This window comes from Phyllostomus discolor, chromosome 4 (genome assembly GCF_004126475.2).
Source record: "Phyllostomus discolor isolate MPI-MPIP mPhyDis1 chromosome 4, mPhyDis1.pri.v3, whole genome shotgun sequence".
Lineage (NCBI taxonomy): Eukaryota > Metazoa > Chordata > Mammalia > Chiroptera > Phyllostomidae > Phyllostomus > Phyllostomus discolor.
Window position 1 is genome coordinate 42,840,799 of NC_040906.2, and position 20,936 is coordinate 42,861,734.

The 20,936-nt window shown below is 37.1% G+C and overlaps 1 protein-coding gene and 1 pseudogene across 1 annotated transcript in view; one reads left to right on the plus strand and one right to left on the minus strand.

The window, feature by feature from the left end:
• Positions 1-20,936, minus strand: part of PPP1R1C (protein phosphatase 1 regulatory inhibitor subunit 1C) — a 131,738-nt gene that overhangs the window by 75,964 nt on the left and 34,838 nt on the right. The gene's annotated exons all lie outside the window — the stretch shown is intronic.
• Positions 11,862-13,573, plus strand: LOC114494344 (annotated as a pseudogene).

Genomic DNA, 20,936 nt, shown 5'->3' on the forward strand with positions numbered 1-20,936 from the left:
ATAAGTTCTGGGTTATTTTGAGTCTCCTCTGTAGGTCTCAGTCCTGCAAATACCCTTTTTTCCATTTCTTTTCCTATGCTGAGTGTTTGAAACAATAGCTGCGTTTTCTCAGTAAAATTCAAAATATTCAGGGAAGGTAGGTTATTTTCCCATCCGACCTGTGTGTTTTGCTGGGTCATGAAGGGCATGGCTATGGTTTGGTTTTTGTTTGGAAGCAATATGTACTCCATCTCTATGGGCAACTTCTCTGAAACATTCAAAGAGAATGTTTTAGATTTCCTTGTTTCTAAATTTAGTCAAGAGAAAAATTTGTGACTGCTATAATGCAATTTGGTTGAAATTGTAGTCAAATGTGTTCTAGGACTTACATTCTGAGAAATGTATGCAAAGCACACCCAAATTAATAAATGAAATGGAAAAAATCTTCTACCTTAGTAAATGTCTTTATTTTAAAACTTCCTCTCAGTTTTACATTTGTTTTGTAATCCACTTATTATAAAAATAAGTACTAGTTTTTGGATGACAGATGGATAGAATGACCAAGTGAAACAGGATTAGTATTAATTTTGGCAAAGCTCTGGGAAGATACAATGATTGAGCAAGGCTGTTCATAACTTATGTCCACTGTGGCACAATGATCAGAGAACAGGTCAGGGTGGCATCCGAGCCGGGGGTCCCGAGGTGCCACTCAGAGTTAACACGCGCACAAGCAGAGGCTTGCAGGGTGTGGGGTGGATGTAGAGGCAATGATTTTGAGTCCAAAACACCAAACTGAAACATAGTCCATGGATAGAATGGAGTTCTGAGAGACAATTCAACCATAGGAACCAGAATTAAGATTTCAAGGTGTAGTACAAGCTCACAGCCATCATAAATAGGTGACAAAGATCACCTCTGATGAAGCCAAGCAGTAAGACAGAAGACACCAACACTGCCCCTGACAGCCTGGGCTGTGAGAGGAGGACGCTTACAACAAGACTGAGTGGAAGTCACATGGGATAGTCACAGAACTAGGAAACTAATCTGAAAACAAGAAACAGCCTTCATATTAGTTTTTAAGGTTTTGCTTGTGGTAGTATGCTAAAGGTCACAGCATGCCAGTGACATCACTTATCACAACTAGAAAAGCAAGATGAATTACAGGAGGCAGGAAGACCTGCAGAAGCAAAAGAAACTACACACGTGAGACATTTCAGAGAGAGAGGCTGACAAGTCCTGTTTGGCCGCTGGCAGAGGGCTGCTGCAGGGGGACAGAGGGTCCAGGGGAGATTTCCGTGGCCGTGTGGGACAAGGGTAACAAAACTGAAGACTTGAGGGGCTTCAAATCTATGACTTGTCCCCCCTAAAAACATTTGAGAGATTCTGAAGGGTAGAAATCCTTCAAAAGCCTCCTAAAAACAGAAGATAAATTTCAAACAAAGACCTACAGATTCCTAGTTGAAAGACTAGAACTGGTACAAAACATCGTCAACTGAGTCATAGCAAAACTGAAATACGACCTCACCCTAGCATAGTTTATGATTGGATTAAGTAATCAGTCCCATACTCTCTCTTGCAGATAAAAAAGGCAAACACTTTAAATATCTGAAAAAAAAATTGTTTAACATTTTGGAGCCTTTGAAGTTTCTTAAACATGGATATCCAGCATTCAATGAAAATAATGAGGTTTTCACAAGGACAGGACTGATAACTAAGAGAAAGGACAACATAGAAGCAGGCCGGTGATTCAGCTATTAAAGTTAGCTGTCAAAGACTCTCGTTAATATGTTTAATAAAGGGACAGGGAAACATTAACAAAATAAACTTATAGATAAGCAATTTTAACATAAAAATATAACCATGAAGGGAAACAACTGCATAAATTTCAACAGATGGCATCCTAATTTGAGAATTCAATGAGTGGTTTAGAAGCATATTGGACCTTCTTGAAGATACAAAAAAGTTAGTGAACTAAAACACAGTTCTGTAGAATTATCCAAACTAAAGTACACAGAAAAAAATGAATGGAAAAAGTAGAACAGAACAGAACAGATACTTGAGACACAGACAAAAGTATAACATGAAGGTAATTGGAGTCTCATAAGTAAAAGAGAAACAGATGATGGCCAAGAATTAAAAAACGAAAAATAAAGACAAAACACTAAATGATACATATTGAAGAAGCTTAACAAACTCCATACAGGAACAGAAAATAAAAGAAAAAATAAAATTGTATATTGGCATATCATATCAAAACTTCTGAAGGCTAAGAACAGATAATATTGTGCCTTAAAAGCAACCAATTAAAAAAAATGCTTTCAAAAAGCAGTAATAAGATGTTCAGGACAATGGACTCCAGAAGACAGTGAGATCACACTTAAAGCACTGAAAGAAAATATCTGTCAACCCAGAATCCTACATGCAGTAAAACTCTTCTTCCAAAATGAAGGTGAAATATGAGATCATGCCTGCTCTGACACAAGTTTTTTTTTAAAATATTCTTTCTTTGGTTCAGAAATCAAAGGCATTTCTGTACACCAACAATGAAATGGCAGAAGCAGAGATCAAGGAAAAAATCCCATTTGAAATAGCAAAAAGAAAAATAAAATATCTAGGAATAAACCTAACCAAAGCAGTAAAAGACCTGCATTCAGAAAACTATATAACACTCAGGAAAGAAATCAAGGAAGACACAAACAAATGGAAACATATACCGTGTTCATAGATTGGAAGAATTAATATCATCAAAATGTCCATACTACCCAAAGCAATTTACACATTCAATGCAATTCCTATTAAAGTACCAATGGCATATTTCACAGACATAGAACAAACACTTCAAAAATTTATATAGAATTATAAATGACCCCGAATAGTTGCCGCAATTTTGAGAAAGAAGAGTAAAGTAGGAGGGATCACAATACCCGACACTAAACTATACTACAAGGCTACTGTAATCAAAACAGCCTGGTACTGGCATAAAAACAGGCACATAGACCAATGGAACAGGACAGAGAGCCCAGAAATAAACCCAAGTCTCTATGGTCAATTAATATCTGACAAAGGAGGCAGCAACATAAAATGGAGTAAAAATAGCCTCTTCAACAAATGGTGTTGGGAGAACTGGACAGCCACGTGCAAAAAAATGAAACTTGAGCACCAACTTTCACCATATACAAAAATAAATTCAAGGTGGATAAAAAAACTTAAATATAAAACGTGACACCATTAAAGTCCTAGAGGAGAACATAGGTAGGAAAATCTCAGCTATTTCACGAAGAAACTTTTTTACTGACTTGTCCCCTAGAGCAAGGGACATAAAGGAAAGAATAAACAAATGGGACCTCATCAAAATTAAAAGCTTCTGCACAGCTAAAGAAAACAGTATCAAAATTAAAAGAGAACCAACTGTATGGGAAAACATATTTGTCAATGACACCTCAGACAAGGGTTTAATCTCCAAAATACATAAAGAACTTACAAGACTGCACTCTAAGAAGACAAGGAATCCAATTAAAAAGTGGGCAAAGGACTTGAACAGACACTTCTCCAAGGAGGACATACAGAAAATCCAAAGACACATGAAACGATGTTCAATGTCGCTAGCTATCAGAGAGATGCAAATTAAAACCACAGTGAGATACCACTTCACACCAGTCAGAATGGCCATCATAAACAAAGCAACAAACAACAAGTGTTGGAGAGGTTGTGGAGAAAAGGGATCCCTAGTGCACTGCTGGTGGGACTGCAGACTGGTGCAACCACTATGGAAAGCAGTATGGAACTTCCTCAGAAAACTAAAAATGGATCTGCCTTTTGACCCTGCAATTCCACTGCTGGGACTCTATCCTAAGAATACTAAAACACCAATTCAGAAGAACCTATGCATCCCAATGTTCATAGCAGCACAATTTACAATAGCTAGATGCTGGAAGCAACCAAGATGCCAATCAGTAAATGAATGATCAAAAAACTATGGTACATTTACACAGTGGAATTCTATGCAGCAGAAAGAAAGAAGAAGCTCCTACCCTTTGCAACAGCATGGATGGAGCTGGAAAACATTATGCTAAGCGAAACAAGCCAGGCAGTGAAAGACAAATACCATATGATCTCACCTTTAACAGGGACCTAAACAACAAAACAAAGAAACAAGCAAAATATAACCAAAGACACTGAAATAGAGGTCAGGCTGACAGTGCCCACAGAAGAGAGTAGAGGGAATTTCAGGGGACAGTGGGAAGGGTTCACGGGAACAAACTTAAAGGACACATGGTCATAAACTAAGGGGAGGGTGGTAATGGGAGGGAAGTGGGGAGGGTGGGAGGGGAGGCTGGATTGGGAGTAAAAAGGAGAAAACTGTATTTGAACAATGATTAAAATAAAATTAAAAAATAAATAACTAAATAAATATTCTTTCTTTGGTTCAAAAGGGATGTAGTAAAGTTCCTTGTCTAGGTCTAATTTTTAAATATTGACTTATGCCTTTTTTAAGATAAGTGTTTTTTATATATTTCCTTCTTTGGGTCGCAACTGAATTTGTAAGGCTCCTGTCTACTTTCTAATTTAAAAATACCATGCTTGTCTTTTCTCTTCATCAACATACGCCTCTCTTGACCTAGCCACAAGGGCTACTTGTAATGACTGCTCTGAAAACATTTATGTTTTCTCAAGAACTGAGAGAAACTCCAGGGAGTGGACCGGAGCAGAAACACAGACACAGGTGAAAGCTACACTCTCATGGTGCCTGGACCATAGCACATTTCACAGTCTCCTATGACTCTAATGTCTCCTTGAGTTTGGTCATGTCAGTATAGTACCCAAGATATTTCAGGGAAGAGAGTTTGTTATAACTCTATTTGCATAGCACCATTAAGAATGCTCAGCATATCTTTCAGTTATTACGTTCCACTCCTATAATAAATGTGATTTTCTGCCTTCACAAAAAAAAATGGAGATACTCTCTTAAGTCCTTAGTATTTCTCCTTTAAATTATTTTTTAATTTTTTAATTTTATTGTTGACACTTTTACAGATATTCCACCCCTCCCCTCCCCTTTGCCCACCTGCACCCGTCTCCCACCCCCTTCCCTCTGGCTGTCAACACGCTGTTGTCTGGGTCGGTCTATGAGTTAAGCATATGTGTTCTTTGGCTTAGTATATTTGTACTCAGCTTTTCTTTTTCATGTTTTCTAGCACTACAGAAAAAAAATGATTCTGTTCTGTAGAGGAATGGCAACAGAGAAAAGCAATTTATAGTCCTTTTTTTGAAGTGCCCTAGAGATTTAAACACAAGAACATTGGCACCATCTGTGACAGTCTCAGAAGGAATTTACCATCAGGTTTCTGAAAAGAACAGTGACATCTAAATGATCATGTTCCAGCTGATTCTTTATTGTTATGCCCAATGTGTTTGAAGGTAGAACATGTTTCTTTCCGGAGACCCTGGGATCACAATTCATGGTCTTTAGGCTTACCAATTCAAGAATAATCACTGACCCACAAGCTTTCAGACCTGAATAAGAATAAATCAAATACAAATAAAAGAAATTTCTGTGCACAGCTCAGCTTTTCATTTGCCATGTAAATTTGTCATTGTTTTGTGACTTTAGCATGCTAGCATAGAATCAGTCCATTTCAAGTGCCAGAGAAATCTATCATGTTTTCCTTACATATAGTAGGAGACTAGAATACTCAATGTTTCTTTTTAGTAGGGCTATGAAAAATACCCTAAGAGAGCTATGATAAAACCCTTCTTTCTAACTTACTATCAAATACTCCACTTTTCCAAACAGGCTCTTGTTACTAGACTTTCTTTCATTATTATTATTGATTTGAGAGAGAGAGAGAGAGAGAAACATCAACTTGCTGTTCTTATTTTCATGCATTCATTGGTTGATTCTTCTATGTGCTTTTACCAGGAACTGAACCTACAACCTTGGAGTATTGGGACAATGCTGTAATGGACTGAGCTACCCAGCCAGGGCCTCTAGTCATCAGCCTTTTTGCTGAGGGCCTGCTCAGCTTTGTTTGGATGCCTATCATTTGGGGTTGTGAGTTAAGCCATGAGGCAGTGGTTTCAGCTGTGTTTTTCTTTGAGCTCATAGATTTAGTCATAGCTGGGACCCAAAATGAAACCACCAGAGGAATGAATTTATATGCACTGAAAAGGGGCCATGGGGAAAAGAAGCAAATAGTAGGAATATTTTCACCCTGTTGTGCGAATGTTCACGCGGCGGTATTTTTCTTATTACATTATTTATAGCTTTCCACTATTTTTAATTGTTGTTCATTTACAGTTGTCCCAATTGGACCCCATTGCTCTCCCCCCACCCACCCCCAATCCCCCTCCCCCAATCAATCTCCTCCCTGTTGTCCATGTCCATAGGTCCTGTGTACATGTTTCTGTACATGTCAAGCAGCATATAAGGGACCATGTTCCCCTTCTTGTCCCCACTATCCCCCCAAAAGAAATAACCCCATTAACAAATAGGTTTGGATCTCTCAGAGCCCTATATAAATGGTTTGTTTTCAGGGCAGTTTGTAAGAGCCAGGTGCAAAGTATTCTACGTGGAAATAGTGAAGGAGATGACAGGAAAGGAACGAGATAGATTGTGTTGGTTATGAAGAAAGAATGCAGCCAGTAATTGTCTTGTGATAGAGATTTGATATCTTTCAAACTACCTTAATATGCTTATATTTCATCATTTCTGCTGCCACTTCCAAACACAGTAAAAGAAGGACAGAAAAATAGGTTATTTAAAACCTCAACAGTCTGCTTTTCATTAGTATTCTAGATTTTTTTTAACTTAGTTTCTCTTATAAAATCTATTCTATCCTACCACAGAACCAGCTTTTATGAGGGCCAAAGAACTGTTGCATCATCTTACTTTGTTGTAATTTTCAGTTACTGGTGAAGTTTTTTTTTCCCCCTGCCTATTTGGAGTTTGAATTTCCCACATTTCCCCCAAGAAAATAAATTGGTTCATTTAATGTATGAGTTTTCTTTTGGAATAACATCAGTTTAAATGGCCACACTTATTCCAGGAATTCTAATCTTAAAAATCCTGTCTCCTTTTCATAGACTTACCTAGAGAACTGACTGTAAATCATACTTTTTACACCAATTTTATAGGTTTATTTAAAATAATTATCAGATATTTCAGGCAAGTGAACAACTAATCAATTATTTATTTAAAGAGCACACATTATTTTTGCAACAAGGTGTTCTTTGTCATTTTGACCTAATAAACCTAATTTCTTTAACAGTTAGGATTAGAATAATTTAGGTTTTAACCAATTTAAAACACTAAAACTTCATTATTCTATTACACAGGATATTACAAAGGTATTCTTAGTAGAGCACCCAAGTGAAGTCCCATAACCAGGTGCCTTATGAGTCAGAGTAAGAGAAACAACTGAGGCTAGCGTGAGGAAAATTATTTGGGAGTTAAGCATTTGAATGGTGATGACAGAGAGTTTTGAGAACAATGGCTTAAAGGTGGATAGGCACTGGAGTCAGAAATGGAATTACCTGCTGACCAATATTTGGAATATTTAGCATTCCTTTCACTCCATAAACTGCTTTCTCCTTTTTCACACTGGCTGCTAAAATTTACAGTGACTTATTAAATCTACTTCACAATCTGCATTAGCCAGTCAGAAAAAATGTAATAGTTTTCATTTCTAGAAAAGATACTGGGATACTGGGATACTGGGATACTTTATAAAGATAAACATCTAAAATGTTTCTTTACATAACATAAATTTATGTATTTCTAATTTGAATTATCAGTTAAGTGGAGGGACTACAGTTTTCGCAAAAACTGATAAGTAAAGATAAACTTAGAATTAGCTTTCAATGTATTCCTTTTTTTACATTTTAAAACATTTTAATACAAAGTTTAGCAATTCAAATAATTTTGCATTTCTGCTTGTCTTTGTGTTGTACTAAAATTACTTTACATGAAAGAATTAGTTGATGTATCATGACAGTAATTGAGAAACAGTCTTTGACATTCTCATCTCTATTAATGGATATTTCACAGTCCACTGAAATATATTTTCTGGTATACACCAAAAAATCTAACAAAGCAAATCTATAATGCTAATCTATTTGAGAGAATATGCCAGTGTTTCCTATTACTGTCTTAGGGAAATATATTGACTTTTTAAAAAGTATATTGTATTATGCTAAGTAAAATAAGCCAGACAGTGAGAGACAAATACTGTATGATCTCACCTTTAACAGGAACCTAAACAACAAAACAAACAAACAAACAAAATATAGCCAAAGACATTGAAATAGAGAACAGGCTGACAGTGACCAGAGGGGAGAAGGGAGGGAATTTCAGGGGAGAATGGAAGGGGTTTACAAGAACAAATATAAAGGACACATGGACAAAAACTAGGGGGTGATGGAAACGGGAGGGAAGTGGGGAGGAATGGGTGGGTGGGCTGGGATGGGAGTAAAGGACAGAAAACTGTTCTTGAACAATGATTAAAATAAAATTTAAAAAATAAAAATAGAACTACAAAAAATATATTGTATTGATTATGGTATTACAGTTGTCCCATTTTTTTCTCCCCTTTATCACCCTCCATCCGCATTCCTTTCAGCATTCCCCTACCTTAGTTCATGTCCATGGGTCATACATATAAGTTCTTTGGCTTTTCCATTTCCCATATTATTCTTAACCTCCCCGTCTATTGTATGCCTACCAATTATGCTTCTTATTCCCTGTACCTTTTCCCTGATTCTTTCCCCTCTCCCCATCCCTGCTGATAACCCTCCATGTGATCTCCATTTCTGTGATTCTGTTCCTGTTCTAGTTGTTTGCTTAGTTCTTGTTTTTGTTTTAGGTTCAGCTGATAGTTGTGAGTCTGTTGTCATTTTACTGTTCATAGTTTTGACATTTTTCTTAGATTAGCTCCTTTAACATTTCATATAATAAGGGCTTGGTGATGATGAATTCCTTTAACTTCACCTTATCTTGGAAGCACTTTATCTGCCCTTCCATTCTAAATGATAGCTTTGCTAGATAGAGTAATCCTGGATGTAGGTCCTTGCCTTTCATGACTTAGAATACTTCTTTCCAGCTCCTTCTTACCTGCAAGGTTTCTTTTGAGAAATCAGCTGATAGTCTTATGGGAACTCCTTTGTAGGTAATTCTCTCCTCTTCTCTTCCCACTTTTAAGATTTTCTCCTTATTTTTCATCTTGGGTAATGTAATTACAATGTGCCTTAGTGTGTGCTTCCTTGGGTTCAACTTCTTTGGAACTCTCTGAGCTTCCCGGACTTCCTGGAAGTCTATTTCCTTTGCCATATTAGAGAAGTCCCCCATTAATTTTTCAAATGATTTTTCAATTTCTTGTTCTTCCTCTTCTCCTTCTGGCACTCCTATGATTCTGATGTTGGAACATTTAAAGTTGTCCCTGAGGTTCCTAAGCCTTACCTCATTTTTTTTGAATTCTTGTTTCTTTATCCTATTCTGATTGAATGTTTATTTCTTCCTTCTGGTCCAAATCATTGATTTGAGTCCCAGTTTCCTTCCTGTCACTGTTGGTTCCCCGTACATTTTTCTTTGTTTCACATTGCATATCCTTCCGTTTTTCCTCTATTTTGCGACCATACTCAACCATTTCTGTGACCATCCTGATTACCAGTGTTTTGAACTCTGCATCTGACAAGTTAGCTATCTCTTCATTGCTTAGGTCCATTTTTGGAGCTTTAATCTGTTCTTTCATTTGAGTTATATATTTTTGTTGTGCACCTGATATGTAGTAAGGGGTGGAGCCTTATGTATTTACCAGGGCAGGGCAACCCACATTGCTTGCATTGTGGTGCTGTTTGTAAGGGAGGGGTCTGAGAGGGAACAATGCTGTTTGCTCAGCTCCAGGCTGGCTTTCGGTCGCTTCTGCTGCTTCACACAAGCAAATGAGCCCTTCTGGTGCTAATTCCTGGGTAGGTGGGTTTGTATACATTGTATGACCCTGTGGGTCTCTCCAATGAACTCTCCTGTGGGGCTAAGAATTTCTTCTGCCACCACAACCCCACAGATTTTTACAGCCAGAGGTTTTATGGCTTTATTTTCCCATGCTGGAACCCTGGGTTGCACAATCTCTCTTGCTCCCCGGTTGCTCCTTCCAGTTTATCTGTATGCAAATGTGGGACTGCCTACTCTGCTAGTCACTGCCTTGCTGTATACCCTCTCTCTGTCCCTGCTGCCTGTCTCCACCCCTCCTACCAGTATGGATGAATATTTTCCTTTAATTCCTTGATTGTCAGATTTCCATGCAGTTCAATGTTCTGGCAGTTCTGGTTGTCCTTTGTTTTTAAATTTGTTGCTGTCCTTCATTTGGTTGTATGGGGAGGCACAGTGTATTTATCTACACAAACTATCAGCTGATTTCTCAAAAGAAAACCTTGCAGGTAAGATGGTGCCGGAAAGAAGTATTCAAAGTCATTAAAGGCAAGGACCTACATCCAAGATTACTCTTTCCAGCAAAGCTATCATTTAGAATGGAAGGGCAGATAAAGTGCTCCCCAGATAAGGTGAAGTTAAAGGAGTTCATCATCACCAAGCCCTTATTATATGAAATGTTAAAGGGGCTAATCTAAGAAGAAGAAGATCAAAACTATGCACAGTAAAATGACAACAAACTCACAACTATCAACAACTGAACCTAAACCAAAACAACAACAAAAAAAACAAACTAAGCAAACAACTAGAACAGGAACAGAATCACAGAAATGGAGATCACATGACGGGTTATCAGTGGGGAGGGGAAGGGGGAAGAATGGGGAAAAAGTTATGGGGAATAAGAAGCATAAATAGTAGGTACATAATAGAGAGGAGGAGGTTAAAAATAGTATAGGAAGTGGAGAAGCCAAAGAACTTATATGTATGATCCATGGACATGAACTAAGGTGAGGGAATTCTGGTGGGAGGGGAGTACAGGGTGGAGGGTAATAAAGAAGAGAAAAAAATGAGGCAATTGTAATAGCATAATTAATAAAATGTATTTAAAAAAATAAAAATGAAATGCATCTCATATCATAACAATAATGTATCAATTATATAACTTGTGTTGGCCATCCTTCTGGGAACTTGGATCCAACCCTCCTAGGGAGCATGATAAATTCTGTTGAAAGAAACAGGTAATTAAAGACACAACCGTGGTACAGTGTGATATATCAGGGCCATAACAGAGGAAGCACAAAGAGAGGCAGAAGTACATGTCACGGGTATGTAATTTAGCCTTGGCAGAGTCCAAAAGGAACTGGAGGACAGGAGGCCTAAGCTGACATAGCTAACAAGGGTAGATGGGCAAAGGAAAGTTGATGGAACAGGGTAGTTAAAGGGATATTCATCAGAAGAAACAGCTGGTGGTACTGTTCCTGAAGTGTGAGAGCACATGACAGTGTTTTAGAAATTAAAAAATAACAAATATTTGGAACGTAGAATGCCAGGGATGAGTTCAGAGAGAAGTTATAGATTTAAGAAGGAACTGGATAATTTAGGGCTTTGTTACAATATTAAGAAGTTTAGACTTTAAAAGTGGTGGCAAATCATTGACAGGTTCTAAGCTGAAAGAAACCTGATCAAATTTCTCTTATAGAAAAGATGTTCTGTTCATTGAACATGGGGGAGCTGTTCTGATCTGGGTCTTTGCAATCCAGGCACACACTGAAGCAACCATATCTAATGGACCTGTAGTTGGCATTGACTTTGGCATCACTAACTATTGTGTGGGTATCTTCCAGCATGGAAAAGTAGAAATAATTGCCAACAATCAGGGAAACTGAACCACCCCAAGTTATGTCATCTTTTTTCTGATACCGAATGATCGACAGGTGATGCTGCAAAGACTCTGGTTGCAATGAATTCTACCAATATGGGTTTTCACGTCAAACACTTAATTGAATGTAAATTTGATGGTGCTACTGTGCAATCTGATATGAAGCATTGGCTTTTCATGGTAGCAAATGATGCTGGCAGGCCCAAGATCCAAGTAGAATAGAAGGGAGAAACAAAAAGTTTCTATCCAGAAAAGGTGTCATCTATGGCTTTGACAAAGATGAAGGAAATCGCAGAAGCCTACCTTGAAAAGACTGTTACCAGTGCTGCCATTACAGTACCTGCTTACTTCAATGATTCTCAGGATCTGGCTACCAAAGATGCTGGAACTATTGCTGATCTCAATGTACTTAGACTCATCAATGAGCCAACTGTCACCACTATTGCTTAAGGCTTGAAAGAAATGTGCTGATCTTTAGCTTGGGAGGTGGTACTTTAGATGTGTCAATTCTTACAATTGAAGATGGAATCTATAGCTGGTGACACCCACTTAGGTGGAGAAGACTTTGACAACCAGTCAGCCATTTCATCGCAGAGTTCTAGCACAAGCACAAAAAGACATCAGTGAGAAAAAGAGAGCTGTTCATTGCCTTCACGCTGCTTGTGAACATGCTAATCATACTCTCTTCCAGCATCCAGGCCAGTATTGAGATTGATTCACTCTATGAAGGCATCGACTTTTATACCTCTGTCACCCGTGCCTGATTTGAAGAATTGAATGCTGACCTTTTCTGTGTTACCCTGGGCCCCATAGAGAAAGCCCTTCTGGACGCCAAGCTTGACAAGTCTCATATCCATGATATTGTCCTAGTGGGGGATTCTACCCATATCACCAAGATTCAGAAACTCCTGTAGGACTTCTTCAGTGGAAAAGAACTGAATAAAGCATCAATCCTGATGAGGCTGTTGCTTATGGTGCAGCTGTCCATGCAGCCATCCTTTCTGGAGATAAATCTGAAAATGTTTAAGATTTACTGCTGTTGGATGTCACTCCTCTTCCCTTTGGCATTGAGACTGCTGGTGGAGTCATGACTGTCCTCATAAAGTGCAATGCTATCATTCCTACCAAGTAGACACAGACCATCATCTACTCTTACAACTTGCCTGGTGTGTTCATTCAGGTTTATGAAGGCAATGGTGCCATGACAAAGAATAACAACCTACTACGCAAGTTTGGACTCATAGGCTTACCTCTTGCACTTTGTGGTGTTCCTCAAATTGAAGTCACTTTTGATATCAATGCCAATGGCATCCTTAGTGTCTCTACTGCGGATAAGAGTACAAGCAAAAAGAACAAGATCACCATCACTAATGACAAGGGTCACCTGAGCAAGGAAGACATTTAACACATGGTCCAGGAAGCTGAGAAGTACAAAGCTGACAATCAGAAGAAGAGAAACAAGGTATCTTCCAAGGACTCACTTGAATTCTATGCATTCAACATGAAAGCAACTGTTGAAGATGAAAAACTTCAGGCAAAATCCATGATGAGGATAAACAGGAAATTCTTGACAATTACAATGAAATCAACTGGCTTGATAAGAGCCAGACTGCAGAAAAGGAAGAATTTGAACATCAGCAGAAACAGCTGGCAAAAGTCTGCAACCCAATCATCACTAAGCTGTACCAGAGTACGGGAGCCATGCCAGGAAGAATGCCTGGGGGCTTCCCTGGTGGTGGAGCCCCTCCATTCGGGATGCCTCCTCTGGGCCCAGCATTGAAGAGGTTGATTAAGCCACCCTCTTACATAGATTTAGCATTGTTCCACACAAAATATTGAAGGACATAAGTTTGTAGCAAATTCCATATGGTTTTAAAATTTGAGCTGCTATATAATAAAACTGAGCATTCTTGATACTTATGGACTATGTGCACAGGGAAAGGAAATAATGCACTTTATAAGCACTATATTATAAAGTGGAAAATGTGATGTCTTAAATAAAACTATATGAAATTGGCACCATAAAAAAAAAGAAAAGATGTTCTGACAATTGTGTGAAGAATTGGTTGGAAGAGTCCTAATACAGGTAGTTCAGTTTGGAAGGTATCGCAGTAATTCGGGGGATGGAAAATGATCATTTGAACCAGGTTAGAGAGAGGTTTAAGAGAAAGAATGAACAGGACTTGGAGACTGACTGACTATGGGATGGGAGTGATAAAGGAGAAGGGACTCAAGGATTATGTACAGTTTCTGGCTCATGGGTACTTATGGAAATGTTGAGTTTGAGGTAGTTACTGAGAATCCAAACAGGAAGAGTTCAGAAAATAGTCACTCTCAGAAGTTAAAGCAGAGCCGAAGATACAGGTCTTAGAGTCATCAGCATCCAAGTGGTCAATGATGCCATGGGAGAGGTTGATATTGCCCAGGAAGAGAGTGGTTGACTAGACAAGCATGGAGGCTAGTGGCAACGCCGAGTAATAGTAGCACTTAAGGGCTTGGCTGAGGAAGAAAGGCCTCTAAGTAGACAAAATTTTAGCCAAGAGTTGGGGGGTGGAGGTAATCTTATGACTTAAGTCATTCTTCAGAGTGGGCATGGATTTGCTCTGGATCATCCACTCCACATTTAAATAAGTGGCACATGTGTAAACTGCTTATACATGGCTTGCTATATAGATAGATTATTTATATTATACCATATCTGGGTGTGTATATACAGTAAAAATAGATACTATGTAGCTTTCTTCTCTATGTTTTATGCTTAATTTCAACAGATAAATAAAAAACTATTTTGCTTGATTCCTTGCTTATTTTAATTTTTAAAACAACAGTATATTTGAGGAGGTTTGGTGCAATAACCATATTTCAGACTTTTTGAGCAGGTTTGGCAGGAGGTTGGGCATATCATAAGACTTCTTGGAAATCAGTTCTTGTAAAATAAAAATGTTGGTGGTTTAAGAAAATTATTCAGGAACAGATGGATCAAATTTACTTCCACACACATGCATTTAAGTATGAATGGTTGACCAAATGTATTTTGACCTCATCTAAATATAACAACTATGAATACTGAATTGAACAAATGCTAATTTGTGTGTTCTTTTGCCCTTCTTATTTGGTCATCATCCTTTACCAGTCAATTCTTTCTTTGATTTCTCTGGTGGCTCATTAATTGTAGTAGTGTACATCATTTTGAGGTTAGAAGGAAAGTTTTAAAATAAATGTTTTTTGTTAAGGTTTCCTTAAAGATTGATAACTGTAGCAGATGCTTCAGAGGCACTGCATCTCCTCCCATCAGCCCATCCCTCGTTTCAGTAACGGCTACAGTCAAGAACCAGAGGAGCTTGGATTCACCTCTAGCCTACTGAGCCTATCTTTTTCTCCTATCTAAGCTTAAAGTTAACACCTTCAGCCCCCTTAGTGCTTTTCCATGTGACTTGGTTTCTATAACTCATGTTATCCTGTTTGTTTTCACTATGTGATGCCCCCTCTTAAAAGCTGGTCTGCAGAACAGAGCACAACATTCCCAATCAAGGTGCAAGACATTATAATGCTGTTATTATAATGAACGACTATAATACTCTTATTCTCTGCATCCCACCTCAAAAAGGCATGTCACAGACATCTTCCCTCTTTCTCCCTAGGGCATTCTCTGGCTCTAGGAAAACCAGCTGCTAGTGTAGTGCTCTTGAAGGACAACTTGTAACAACCGGGTGACTAAAGACAGTGTATGCAAGCTCTGGTTTCTTGTTTTGCAGGTAGGCAGCTCTAGAAAGGCAATCTATGAGCTTCTCAAGAGATCCCAGCACAGTTGACCCTCCGTTCTACGGTAATAGCCTTAATAATGTCTTTCTTTCCTTCTTCCTTTTCTCCCCTGTCTTACTATTCATGTTTACGAGAGTACATTTCAGAAAAAAAGTACTTTCATCCAAATTCTTTTCCCAGGCTCTACATTCCAGAGGATCCAAACTAAATTATTTATATTTAGCATTTTATCTGTAACATGGAATAGGACATACTGGACTTAAACAAAGATCAAGAAGCATTCATTTCTATTTTTCATCGAAATCTCACCAACTTGTAGAAAAAAAAATGAGTATATTTTTTATTCCAGTCCAGCAATTCCTTTTTGGTGAACATTAACTATACATAGTCCCATTGAACATAGGTGAAATGTTATGTTAAGTACAGTTTATGCCAACAGGTAAGTGGAAGAGAAAGAGAGCCACATATAGGAAAAAAAGATCAAATCTTTGCCCTAGCCAGTGTGGTTCAGTTGGTTGGAGCATCATCCCATTCACTGAAAGGTTTTGGGTTCAATCCCTGGTTGGGGTGCACACGGGAGGAAACCAATTGATGTTTCCCTCTCTTTCTCTCTCCCTTCTCTCTCTGAAAACAAAAGCAATGATAAAAATGTCCTCGGGTGATGATAAATAAAATGATCAAATCTTTGACTTCCTTTTCCTTTGTTATTCCCATCCCATAGCCAACCAGTCTCCATTTCAGACTGTTGGAGAAATTTCTGGTTGGACCTTCAGGCCATTAACTTAAGTGAAAGAAGGCAAACAGAGAAAGATAAATACAATATCATCTCACTTATATGTGGAATCTAAAAAAAATGGAAGTTATAGAAACAAAGAGCAAAATGGTAGTTTTCAGGGGTCAGGAGCAGGGGAAATGGGAAGATCATCAAAAAGTACAAATTTCCAATTTTAAGATAAATGAGTTCTGAGATCTAACATAGAGCACAGCAACTATAATGACACTAGGTTATATACTCAAAAGTTGCTATGAGAGCAAATATTAAATGTTCTCACAACACACACACAATGTAATTATGTGAGTTGATAGATTGCCTTACTGTAGTAAGCCTTTTGCAATACATACATATATCAAATAATCAGGTTGTACATTTTAAACTTATACAATGTTATATCAGTTATATCTCAGTAAAGCTGCTGGAAAAATTCCTACTCAAAGCAAGAATTCTTCCTTTTGTGTTCTAACACACTGTCTTTCAATATTAGTTCAAACAGTTGCCATAAAAAGGAATGGATTAAGAAATATTAAAATACAATCCATGTAAAATCTAACCATTAGAAAATTATTTTATTTTCTGAGCTAAAATCTTTCATCCTGAAGCTTCAGCCCACATTCTCATTACTCTTGTCAATTGATGATCCTCTTGAAACTATTTTTAGAGTTGAACACCACATTCCAAATGAGGTTTATCATAGTCCCCTTAATGCTTCAAAAGACTGTATTAGCTCCATACACGATAGGCTCACACAGCCTATTGTCCCTTTAAATCCACGAATTTGATTCACACAAACTCTTTCTTCTTTGTGTATTTGACTTTAAATAGTTAAATACAGGATCTTACATTCTTATTTAATATATTTAATCTTGAAGGCTTTCAACCCATCTAAATACCTTGGCAGGATGTCTTTGACTTTGATCCTGCCATCCAAAGCCTACATGTATGTTTCCAGCTTTGGAGCATTAACAAAACTTCATTTAAAATTAGTACTTAAAAATAACAAACAAAATGGCTCAACAAAAGGCAAATCACCAAGATAGTTTACTCCAGGCCCACATATGCTAACTGATATTTAGGTTAGGTAAAAAAATTATGAATTCTCATAATGTGTTATAATCCAATTATTTTCCATTTTATATATATATATATATAATATATATTTTTATATATATATATTTATTTATATATATTTGCCAAATAACTGAACTGTATTGGATTATATCCATAATTGGATTGTGTTATAATCCAATTATTTTCCATCATATATATATTTCCATCATATATATATATTTCCATCATATATATATATTTCCATCCTTATATATATATAAGGAGTTATTTGCCAAATATCTTATTCATACACATGTGGTTTCAGCTTCTCCCTTGATCAATTGAGGATTAGTAATCTAATAAAAGAGTAGAAATGAAATTGTGGGGACATGATTTGTATTTATGAACCTACTTGTGTTTCCAAGAATTAACATTTTACATTACTCAGAAGTCTGTAACATATTTTGCTTCAAGTTAAATTCAAATGAACAGTTCACAGCTTCTAAATTCCAATGTTTTCTTGGCTACAAACATCAGGACTCCCTAGCAAAGGTGTCCAACCTGCAGCCCGCAGGCCACATGCGACCCAGGATGGCTATAAATGCAGCCCAACACAAAATCATAAATTTATTTAAAACCTTTTTTTTTTTGCTTATCAGTTTTCATTAGTGTTTGTGTATTTAATGTGCGGCCCAAGACAACTCTTCTTCTTCCAGTGTGGCCCAGAGATGCCAAAAGGTTGGACACCCCTGCAAGTCTTCTGGCAACTCACTTATTTTACTTGTATCTTCGAATGTTGATATCAATAGCTCTTTGATCATAATTGCTATTATTTTATTATCTTGCAATATACTTTTTTTTCTGAGCCTGGGAACCTGAACTTAACATGACAAAAAGCTCTCTTATTATTAGAGTAAATGTATTTTCATCTCTTTTAATAATGCTCACAGTACATTTTCACTTGGAAGAAAGAGATGAAAGAAATATAAAAGTTGAAGAATTCTGTTTTTGTTCCCTTTTTGTTTTTAAGTTAAGAATACAGTATCAGGGATACTCTTTATTTCTCACTCCTAAAGTAAGTAAAAACTATTTCATGTGTATATTTCAAGGTATTTTCATTTTAATCCTCAACTTGTTCTGGTATTTAGCCTCTTTGACATAATTCTTACAAATTCACAAAACTCTTTGAAATTTGTGTTGCTGTATGCTCCTTCTTTCATCTTTTTGTTGTTTTTTAAAACAAAACATATAAGACTTTATTCTTATTTTTAAAACATGCTAACATAACAGAATGGCAGGATGGAAATCCAGGTCTCTAGTGAGCTTACCTTGTAATGGTAACTTATAAATGTAAGTACTCCTGAATGTGTCACTTAACACTATAGATACACACACACACATATATGTATACACTCACACAGTGATAGTCTTTTAAAACAATGTTTCAATAATATAGATTGTGAGTCTATGATAAATACTTTGACAGGCAGTGTAACTTATAATTATTACATTGTTTTTATTCTCAACAAATTTAGAATTATAAAATGTTGACAGTGGAATGCATAGAAATATCTTAAGTATCATCTTCTAGATAAACATGTCCTAGTTGATTATTGTAACTGTCCAAATACTGAAAACTATATTTACACTAGCAGAATTAAGTATTAGTATCCCTGTGTAGTAATTTCACATTTAAAATGATTGTAAATTTTAAATGTGCATATGAAAATGAGCAGTAAATAATATTAATAAATATCCAATAAATTCCATTCAATGAGTACTTTTTTTGAATCAGGACTATGTTAAACGTTTTAGAATATGTTATCTTATTTAATCATTCCAACAACTATTGAGTTGTTTTCATTGTCCTCAATTTACAGGCAATAAAAATAGACCAGCAAACAGTGAATGGTGAAATCAGGACCTGAAACCCAGGTCTGAGCAAAAACCTAGAGTTGCAGAGACTGTAAGAGAGAGAGAGAGAGAGAAGCTTTCGTGCTACCAAATAAATCTTAACCCAATTTGCATTGAATTTGTAGCTCTAGCCATCTAACTCTTTTTTTTTTTCTTGAAAGGACTTGTTTTAAAGAACGTTTCCCTTTCATCACTTAGTCATACTCATTGTATATGATGAAGCAGAAAGAGATGTGTTTAAAAGCACAGTGAATGAGTGAATACAGACAGCATAGGTCTCTATAGTAAACCATGGGATTGATCAGAAACAAATTAAGCTTCTTTTGTCCCCCTAAAATATTCAGAGTTGACAGCAAGAATGCCAAGAAGTAAACTCTATGCAGAAAATATATATATACTTAAGTTTTCATGGAAATTATTTTTATAGCTAAGGCACTTACATGACTAGAGTCTTATTTTTCAAAAAATAAGAATAAGTTAAGCAATTATTAAAAGCTGATGAAATATTATGAAAATATTTCACTTAGGCATTTAATTTTAAAACCTAGCTTGTTATCATAACAACCATTTCTTCCTCCTTCCCTTCTTTCTTTCTGCGTGCCATAAACTTTATGAATCAGGTATTCTGCTCCGTGCTATGTATGGGAAGAAGCAGTACGATGTAATGATGAAAAGCCCACATTCCCAATCAGACTGCTGAGCCACTTAACAAACATGTACATGAGTATATAGTCATTTCTCATTCTCTCTCCAAGTGTTCATTGACCAACAACTATGGACCAAGCACTGGGCTAGGTACAGAATGGAAATCCATACAGTCCTTTTTCTCAAGAGGACAGAACACCTCACAGTATAGGGCAATAATTAGTATGTTAAAGTACATAAGGAACCATGAGAGTGCATTTTAATTCAACAAACTTTTCATTGCAATCCTAGGATGTGCCAAGGACCATGGTTTCACTCTAACTTGGAGTGGGAGGTGGGTGGGGGTGGGGGGAGGCTTCCTGAATCCAAATCTGAATCTTGACAAAGGAGGAGTGGACCACTGCAAAAAGATTAGGAAAATCTTTCAGGAACAGAGAACAGTATGAATAAAGGCACACATTTTTAGAACCGTCAACTGTGTCCTGGTACTTACTAGAGGCAGTTCAGGGTGGTCTGAGCACGACTGAGAAGGAAACGATCTGCAGAGTTCTTGTCATAGGGAGCCTTGAATGTCATGCTAAGAAACTCGGAACTTTTTCTGCAATTTGAGGGAGGATTTTTAAAAGTGTTTAAGCAGGCATGGATCTGGTCAGATTTGTAGTTCAATAATATCACTCTGTTGGAAAGGAGGAGACAATCTAAGTTTGCACAGTGGTTGTTGCAAAGGAAAGGAGAATGGAAAGGGCTTGAGTCAAGTGCTGAAGATGTGGACTGAACTTGAGACACACTCAGATGGTAAAACCGGCAGTGACTGGGACTTGGTCGGATGCTAAAGAATGCATGAGAAGGGGCAGATTTGGGGAAGTAAGAGGAAGTGATATTTTCACTTTTTGACATACTAAATTTGTTGTGCCTCTGGGACATCCAAAATAAAATGTCCAGACAATTTTTAAACATAAACATCTAAAGATCAGGCAATATTTTTGATTCAAGACACAGATTTGGAAGTC